The sequence below is a fragment of the Rhinoderma darwinii genome, chromosome 5 (genome assembly GCF_050947455.1).
Source record: "Rhinoderma darwinii isolate aRhiDar2 chromosome 5, aRhiDar2.hap1, whole genome shotgun sequence".
NCBI classification, from domain to species: Eukaryota; Metazoa; Chordata; class Amphibia; order Anura; family Rhinodermatidae; genus Rhinoderma; species Rhinoderma darwinii.
The window spans coordinates 91,816,917-91,827,361 of NC_134691.1; positions in this window are offsets into that span (position 1 = coordinate 91,816,917).

Here is a 10,445-nt window from a genome sequence, read left to right on the forward strand (position 1 = left end):
AAGGAGAGATATTGGACGAAAGTTAGCTGGGGTAGTGGGAGATTTTCCTGGTTTGGGAATAGTGACTATCGTGGCTTGTAGCATTTCGTTAGGGAGACTTCCCGTTTCTAGAGCCCAGTTATATACCGCTGTCATATGAGGGGAGAGAATCGGTGCAAAAGCACGATAATACTCATTAGAGTACCCATCAGGACCTGGTGCCTTGTCCGATTTTAATACCCCTATAGTTTTGGCCACCTCTAAAGGAGTGATATTAGCATTTAGTAGGGACAATTGATCCTGCCCCAAAGACGGAAGTTGCACTGATTTTAGGAAGGCATTAATATTCAAGTCGGTGGGTTGGTGAGTAGACGGATCCTCTTTAAGATTATAAAGTGTAGAATAGAAGGCGCCAAATTGGTTAACTATATCTTGTGGGTGTATAATCTTGGATCCATTCTCCGGTGAGATCAAGTGAGGTATAGCAGATTTCAGGCGTCTATCCTTAATTCTCTGGGACATTAGTTTACTGGCTTTATTATATGAGGTATAATATGTCATACGAAGGGAAATAACTTTTTTATCATAGTCGTCTAGCAATAGAGCTCTAAGTTGACGTCTTAAGGACATAAGATCATCATGGCCAGACTGGGATTTTTTTTCTTGCTGTTGTATCTCAAGAGATCGTATCTGGTCCATTAGGGAGGTAAATTTAATTTTAGTTAATAGCCATCACATAAACTGTTTCTACTTCCTGATCCAGCTTCTCACTGTTCTCTCGCAGCTTTTTAGGGGTTAAGCTACCATCGCCGGCCTGCTACACGATAGCGGCCGGCGATGGTGACTATGGCAACCGGACACCAAACAATGGCGTCCGGCTATGCCATCGACGGAAGCCTAGTGGGTCCTGACAAAGTCAGGACCCACTATGCTTGCTGTCAGTGAGTAGCTGACAGCTCTAATACACTGCACTATGCATGTAGGGCAGTGTATTAGAATAGCGATCAGGGCCTCCTGCCCTCAAGTCCCCTAGTGGGACAAAATTATAAAGTTAAAAAAAAGTTAAAAAAAGATGTGTAAAAATAAGAAAATAAAAGTTTTAAAAGTAATAAAAGTAAAAATCCCCCTTTTTCCCTTATCAGTCTTTTATTATTAATAAAAATAGATAAACAAATAAACTATACATAATTGGTATTGCCGCGTCCGTAACGGCCTGAACTACAAAATTATTTTGTTATTTATCCCGCACAGTGAACGCCGTAAAAGAAAATAATAATAAACCGTACCAGAATCACAATTGTTTGGTCACTTCACCTCCCAAAAATTGGAATAAAAAGAGATCAAAAAGTCGCATGTACCTAAAAATGGTAATGATAGAAACTACAGTTTGTTACGCTAAAAATAAGTCCTCGCACGTCTTTATTGAAGGAAAAATAAAAAAGTTCTGGCTCTTAGAATAAGGTAACACAAAAAGTGAATGATTTTTTACAAAACGTATTTTATTGTGCAAACGCCATAAGACATAAAAAAACTATAAACATATGGTATCGCCGTAATCGTATCGCCCCGCAGAATAAAGTGAATATGTCATTTATAGAGCATGGTGAACGCTGTAAAAAAATAGAATAAAAAAACAATAGTAGAATTGCTGTTTTTTAGTCAGCACGCCACCTAAAAATAGAATAAAACCTGATCAAAAAGCCGCATGCACCCCAAGAAAACTACAATGGATTCCTCAAGGGGTCTAGTTTCCAAAATGGGGTCACTTTTTGGGGGTTTCCACTTGTTTGGCACCACAAGACCTCTTCAAACCGGACATGGTTCCTAATAAAAAAGAGGCCTCAAAATCCACTAGGTGCTCCTTTGCTTCGGAGGCCGGTGCTTCAGTCCATCAGTAGGCCCACATGTGGGATATTTCTCAAAACTGCAGAATCTGGGCAATAAATATTGAGTTGCGTTTCTCTGGTAAAACCTTTTGTATTATAGAAAAAAATTGTATAAAAAGGATTTTCTGACAAACATAAATATGTAAATTTCACCTCTACTTTGCTCTAAATTCCTGTGAAACACCTAAAGAGTTCATAAACTTTCTAAATGCTGTTGTGAATACTTTGAGGGGTCTATTTTCTAAAATGGGGTGTTTGATGGGGGTGTCTGATATATAGGCCCCTCAAAGCAACTTCAGAACTGAACTGGAACCTAAACAATAAATAAAAATGAGGCAATACTTCGCTTCTCCTAATGAGCAGTGCCTACTCCAAGACGACCCCAGTTTTGACCGTTTGTATAAACGCAGACCCCTATTAGACCGTTTCAGTGCCCGGTTTTCCCAAGCATACACCACAGAGACGTGTATTTCTATTGATGAGTCCTTGGTAAATTTTAAAGGGAGGCTTCAATTCCGCCAGTACCTGCCGGGTAAGAGGGCAAGGTATGGTGTGAAGATGTATAAGCTGTGCGAGAGTGCATCAGGGTATACCTACAAATTTAGGATATATGAAGGGAAGGACACCAGTGCTCAGCCCCCAGAATGCTCCCCCCCTTACTGGGAGTTAATGCAAAAATTGTGTGGGATATGGTGCACCCACTGCTGGACCAGGGTTACCACCTCTACCTGGATAATTTTTATACCAGCGTCCCACTCTTCAAGTGCCTCGCTTCCAGAAGTCCTGTGGCATGCGGCACTGCTATAAAAAAATCTGAGAGGCCTCCCTAAGACTCTGCTTGGGCAAACACTCAGAAGGGGTGAGAGCAGGGCACAATCTAGCAGCAACATATTGTGTGTCAAGTACAAGACAAGAGAGATGCCACACCAGTACCCATGTACCTGTACGAGGTACCAGTACAGAGACCCCCAAACCAGATTGCATCCTGGACTACAATAGGTACATGGGAGGGGTGGACTTATCAGATCAAGTCCTGAAGCCCTACAGCGCCATGCGGTGTGGTATAAGAAGCTGGCCGCGCACATCATACCGATGGCATTGTACAATGTGTACGTGCTACGTCGATGTGCAGGCCAGACGGGAACTTTCCTGGAATTTCAAGAGGTGATTATCAAGAAACTAATTTTTAGGGACCAAGAAGGGGGGGCACACAGTACTTCTGGAATCGAGGCCACACGCATCGTACCAGGGCAACACTTTCCAAGAGAAGTTCCCCAAACTGGCAAGAAAGGAAAAAGTCAAAAGAGGTGCAAAGTCTGCTATAAGAGGGGGATAAGGGAGGACATAATATATCAATGTGACATGTGTCCCGAAAAACTAAGGCTCCGTATGAAAGAGTGCTTCAAAATGTATCATACATCCCTAGATTTTTAATCTACCCCAGTTTTACTTACCCTGATGCACTCAGCACATCTTTTCCCCCTCATCTTTCCCTTTTGAGCCCTGCCGTGTGCCCAGGCAGCTGATAACAGCCACATTGAGGGTATTGCCATACCCGTGAGAACCCACATTAATTTATGGGGTGTATGTCTCCAGTAAAAATGCTCACTACACCTCTAGATGAATGCCTTAAGGGGTGTAGTTTTTAAAACGGGGTCACTTCTTGGGGGTTTCAACTGTACTGGTACCTCAGGGGCTTCTGCATACATGACTTCGCACCAGAAAATCCCCAGTAGGCCAAATGGTGGTCCTTTCCTTCTGATCCCTCCCATGGGCCCAAACGGCAGTTTATCACCACACATGGGGTATTGCCGCACTCAGGACAAATTGGGCAACAAAATGGGGTATTTTATTTCTTGTGAAAATAAGAAATTTTCAGCCAAAACTACATATTATTGGAAAAAAATAATTTTGTTTGAATTCCCAGCCCAATTCAAATAAGTTATGTGAAAAAACTATGGGGTCAAAATAGTCACAACGCCAATAAATGAATTCCTTGAGGGGTGTAGTTTCCAAAATGGGGTAACTTCTGGTGGGTTTCCATTGCTTTGATACCTCTGGGGCTCTGCAAATGCGACATGGCACCCGAAAACAAATCCAGCAAAATCTGGACTCCAAAGAACAAATAGCACTCGTTTCCTTCTGAGCCCTCCCATGGGCCCAAACGGCAGTTTATTGCCACAAATGGGGTATTGCTGCACTCAGGACAAATTGGGCAACAAAATGAAGTATTTTATTTCTTGTGAAAATAAGAAATTTTGAGCTAAAAACTACATATTATTGGAAAAAAATATATATTTTTTAAATTCCCAGCCCAATTCAAATAAGTTCTGTGAAGAAACTATGGGGTCTAAATGGTCACATTACCCATCAATGAATTCCTTGAGGGGTGTAGTTTCCAAAATGGGGTCACTTCTGGTGGGTTTCCATTGCTTTGATACCTCTGGGGCTCTGCAAATGTGACATGGCACCCGAAAACCAATCCAGCAAAATCTGCACTCCAAAGAACACACAGCGCTCCTTCCCTTCTGAGGCCTCCCATGGGCTCAAACGGCAGTTTATCGCCACAAATGGGGTATTGCTGCACTCAGGAGAAATTGGGCAACAAAATGGGGTATTTTGTTCCCTGTTAAAAGAAGAAATTTTGATAAAAAATTACATCTTATTGGAAAAAATGATTTTTTTTTACATTTCACAGCCCAATTCAAATAGGTGCTGTGAAAATACTGTGCGGTCAAAATGGTAACAACAACCATAAATGAATTCCTTGAGGGGTGTAGTTTCCGAAATGGGGTCACTTTTGGGGGATTCCTACTGTTTTGGCACCTCAACACCTCTTCAAACCTGGCATGCTGCCTAAAATATATTCTAATAAAAAAGAGGTCTCAAAATGTACTAGGTCCTTCTTTGCTTCTGGCGCTTGTGTTTTAGTCCACGAGCGCACTAGAGACACATGTGGGACATTTCTAAAAACTGCAGAATCTGGACAATACATATTTAGTAGTGTTTCTCTGGTAAAACCTTCTGTGTTACAGAAAAAAATTGAATACAATTGAAATTCAGCAAGAAAAATGAAATTAGCAAATTTCACCTCTACTTTGCTTTAATTTCTGTGAAATGCCTGAAGGGTTAAATAAACTTTCTAAATGCTGTTTTGAATACGTTGAGGGGTCTAGTTTTCAAAATGGGGTGTTTTATGGGGGTTTCTAATACATAGGCCCCTCAAAGCCCCTTCGGAACTAAACAGGTACCTTAAAAAAAAGGATTTTGAAATTCTCTTAATAACGATGCCTATCTAAAGTAGACATATGGGAAATGTGAACTAGTAACTATTTTGGGTGGTGTAACCGTCCGTTTTACAAGCAGATGCATTTAAATTCTGAAAAATGCTATTTTTTGTAAATTTTCTCTAAATTTTGCATTTTTTCACCAATAAACACTGAATATATCGTCCAAATCTCAGAATCGCTTGGATAGGTTTAAAGAGGCTCTGTCACCAGATTTTCAAACCCCTATCTCCTATTGCAGCAGATCGGCGCTGCAATGTAGATTACAGTAACATTTTTTTTTTTTCAAAAACGAGCATTTTTGGCCAAGTTATGACCATTTTTATATTTATGCAAATGAGCCTTTCTTTACTTTAACCCCTTAATGACCGGGCCATTTTGCACGTTAATGACCAAGGATTATTTTTTGTTTTTTCACGGTCGCATTCCAAGAGTCGTAACTCTTTTTTTATTCCGTCGACATAGTCGTATAAGGGCTTGTTTTTTGCGGGACGAGTTGTATTTTGTAATTGTACCATTTTTAGATGCTTATAACATATTGATTAACTTTTATTAACTTTATTTTAGGAGAGAATTGAAAATAAGCAGCTATTCCAGGATTGATTTTCACGTTATAAGTTTACGCCGTTTACTATGCAGCGTAAATAACATGTTAACTTTATTCTGTGGGTCGGCACTATTACGGGGATACCAAATATGTAAAGGTTTTATATGTTTTCCTATGTTTGCACAATAAAAACCCTTTTAGAAAAAAATTACTTGTTTTTGCATCGCCGCGTTCCAAGAGCCGTAACGTTTTTATTTTTCCGTCGATGTGGCCGTATGTGGGCTTGATTTTTGCGGGCCAATGTGTAGTTTTTATTAGTACTATTTTGGGGTACATAGGACTTATAGATTAACTTTTATTTTATTTTTTATGGGGGGAATGGGAGAAAAGAGAGAATTTTGACGTTGTTTTTTGCGTTTTCTTTGGACGCCGTTCATCCGGCGGTTTAATTAATATGTTCATTTTATTGGTCAAGTTGTTACGAACGCGGGGATACCATATATGTGTATGTGTTATTTGTTTTGACCGTTTTACTAAATAAAACCACTTTTTGGGCCAAAAAAGTAGTTTTATTTGACTTTGACTGTAATTATTTTTATTTTTTTTTCACAAACTTTATTTAACTGTTTTACATTTTTTTTTTTAGTCCCACCAGGGGACTTCACTATGCGATGTGCCGATCGCATATATAATGCTTTGGTATACTTAGTATACCAAAGCATTATTGCCTGTCAGTGTAAAACTGACAGGCAACCTGTTAGGTCATGCCTCCGGCATCGCCTAACAGGCAGATGCTGAAGGCAGACCTGGGGGTCTTTGTTAGACCCCCGGCTGTCATGGAAACCCGACGACGACCCGCGATTTGTTTGCGGGGGCGCCGATCGGGTGACAGAGGGAGCTCCCCCCTCTGTCAAACACATTAAATGCCGCTGTCACTATTGACAGCGGCATTTAATGGGTTAAACTGCCGGAATCGGCGCGCGCTTCGATTCCGGCAGTTGCAGCAGGAGCCAGGCTGTGTATAACAGCCGTGCTCCTGCCGCTGATCGCGTGGGTACAGTCTCAGTACCCGCGCCATCACAGGACGGATATATCCGTCCTCCTGCGCGAACTAGCAGCTGCTGAGGACGGATATATCCGTCCTTCGGCGTTAAGGAGTTAAACACGCCCAGTTGTACTTATGTCCAAGTGGGCGTGTATTGTGTGTGTACATCTGGGCGTTTTTACTTGTTTTACTAGCTGGGCGTTGTGAATAGAAGTGTATGATGCTGACGAATCAGCATCATCCACTTCTCTTCGTTACCACCGAGCTTCTGGCAGTTCAGACACACAGCGTGTCCTCGCTCATCCGACGCGATGAAGTTCCTGTGGGAGGAAGTGAGTGACGTCACAGCGTGATCTCGCGAGGACACGCTGTGTGTCTGTGAAACTGCCAGAAGCTGGGTGGTAACGAAGAGAAGTGGATGATGCTGATTCGTCAGCATCATACACTTCTATTCACAACGCCCAGCTAGTAAAACAAGTAAAAACGCCCAGATGTACACACACAATACACGCCGTTGGACATAACTTTAAACACGCCCAGTTGTACTTAAGAGGCTCATTTGCATAAATATAAAAATGCTCATAACTTGGCCAAAAATGCTCGTTTTTGAAAAAGCCGATCTGCTGCAATAGGAGATAGGGGTTTGAAAATCTGGTGACAGAGCCTCTTTAAGCATTCCGACGTTATTACCACATAAAGTGAAATATGTCAGATTTGAAAAATGGGCTCTGAGCCTTAAGGCCAAAACAAGGCTGCGTCCTTAAGGGGTTAAAAATTGCACAGCATTTTACAGTGACTTGTTGCGGTTTTGGAACATGTAGAATACATGTGCTTCATTTGTAAAAAAAACGAGCAACTGAAAACCATATTGGAAAACCACTGCAGTGCATGGTAAATCTGCGTGCGTCAAAAACATCTTATGTAAATGCATTACTAGGCCTTGTTTACACTGAGGAAAATAAATTTTTGTGAATTCCGCTTGTAAAATGCCTTTAATTGATTCCCATGGGAAATAGCCCATAAACTACAGCATGAATTTTCTTTACGCAGAAGTAGAAAACTGCATCGCTGAAGAAAAAATTAAGTGGTTTCTGTGCCATATTCTGCTCGAAAAAATTGTCAGAAAAACCACATGCAAATTAGCTTAATTTATTGGGGCTAATCTGCGTGCAGATCCACTGCAGCTGTAAGGTTATGCGCACACACAAAATCAAAAACAGCTGAAAATACGGAGCCGCCTTTAGGGTATGTGCACACGTAGTGACCAAAAACGTCTGAAAATACAGAGCTGTTTTCAAGGGAAAACAGCCCCTGATTTTCAGACGTTTTTTGAGCAACTCGCATTTTTCGCGGCGTTTTTGCGGCGTTTTTTACGTCCGTTTTTGGAGCTGTTTTCATTGGAGTCTATGAGAAAACAGCTCCAAAAACGTCCAAAGAAGTGTCCTGCACTTCTTTTTACGAGGCGTAATTTTACGCGTCGTAATTGCCGTACGACGCGTAAAATTACGCGTCGTGGGAACAATACAGCGTTATACCCATAGAAAGTAATGGGCAGATGTTTGACAACGTATTTGAGACGTATTTTCAGACGTAAAACGAGGCAAAAAACGCCTCGTATACGTCTGAAAATAGGTCGTGTGAACCCAGCCTCAAGGGAAAACAGCTCCTGATTTTCAGCCATTGTTTTAGCCACTCGCTTTTTTAATGGACGTTTTTGGAGCTGTTTTTCTATAGAGTCAATGAAAAACGGCTCAAGAAGTGACATGCACTTCTTTTCCGCGGGCGTTTTTTTACGCAGCCGTTTTTAAAAACGGCTGCGTAAAAAAAAGGCCCATTGAAACAGAACACCGTTTTTCCCATTGAAATCAATGGGCAGATGTTTGTAGGCGTTCTGCTTCTGATTTTTCGGACGTTTTTCGTCTATTTACGGCCCGGAAAATGGCCGAAAATAAGCCGTGCGAACATACTCCTACTGTAAAACTGTGGCAAAAACGAGAAGCTGCTTCGGACTTCTGCTGTGGAATTCCTGCCAAAACTATGTTGGATTTGTTCACATGAAAAATCCTCAGTGAACTTTGCCTTAGGTCCCCTATAGCGGCGTCTGCATGCGGCCTAAACCACACTCATCTGCAGTGACCAATGATCACACAATTTTGCCGATAATCGCCAGCAAAACCATGCAGCCATTGGCCACTGCATGTGAGCTGGATGCCGTTACGTGGGATTGTACCCTCAGCCCTAGGTGTGCCCCCTTTAGTACCCCTACCTCAGGTGTTTTCCCAATTTAGTAGCTCCGCCCCCCAGGGGCCTCTGTCTCGTAAAAACCTGCACGGACATAATCAAGCATTCAAACACGCCGATTTGTGGTCAGACCACACGTGGCCCTGCTGTGGTTTTTAACGCCATCACAACTGCAGTTTAGCCAACAGCAACCGCTTCGCAGTACAGCGAAAAACCATTTTGTTTGCGTATGAGAACACTTGAGACAATGATTTGATATAATATATTTTTACAACAAATGTAGGAAAATGATTTATTTTCGCAAAAAGTGATAATGATTAACAATCATTATCAATCCAGGATTCCACCTCTACCATTATTCTCTATACACGAGGTTGGCTTCTATTTCCTAGTTCTATGATTGCGGAGATCTTGACAGTCGTAGTTGGCAGCACATAGCGCCCTCTACCGCTTCACGGGTGTGACTGAAGTGATGTGAGCTCCGCCTTGGCCCTATACTGGTTTCCCGCCTCTCATGTCACAGCAGTGACCGCCGCCGCCGCTGCCATGTCGGCTCCCGGTACTTCCCGTTCTGATGGAGAAGATCGAGCTCTCAGCAGGCCGCCTGAGCAAGCTGGCGGTATTCTGGCCAAATTTCACGAACTTCACCGCCTGCTCGGCTCCGGGGATCCTGGGTCTTGTGAGGCAGCTCTCGGCCTCTTGCGCAGCCTGGGAGAGGAGTGTGTGATCGCAGCGCCGGGGAGCAATGTGCTGGGTGTGTGCAATAAAGAACCGGCTTTTCCATTGTAGAGTTTTCTCTAAACCTGTGATCCGGTCTCTAGGGCTGCATTGATTCATGGGTTGACTCTAATGCAGTGAACTTCAACATGTGACTCTCCAGCTGTTGTGAAACTACAACTCCCAGCATGCCCAGACAGAGAAGGTTATGATGGTTGCCGTTTCACAACATCTTGAGAACACCCGGTGCGGGTCACCGCTTGCCTCTGAAGTATTAGTGACGTTCATTAATTAGATGTCCCCTATCCTGTATGTCAATGGGAACACAGAGCAGACTTCTCTATTGTGTGCTGCTCTCTGATTCTTGTTTACCTGCTGGATTTATATTGATAGTTTTTATTACACAATATATAACTATTTAGCAACTTTCTAGAATGATCTCTTTGCTGTCAGTGAATGGCGACGTTGTCTCTCACAGCTGCGGTTTGTGACAGTTGTAGCCACTGTAGGTAATCCTCTTCGAGCACAAATCATCCCTCCTTATCGCTTGTCACAATGCATCAGTGTAGGTAACATGTGTCAATACAGAATACATGATGTAGGGATTATTGTAGTAGTAGAAACAACTGTAGCAAAACCCCAGCTGTTGGCAGTATTATGGCTGTATAGCATTTCAGCCTCTGGGCGTCAAAATGTGCACATGCACTGACGGCAAACATCTTCAAAATGCTAAAGAATTGAAA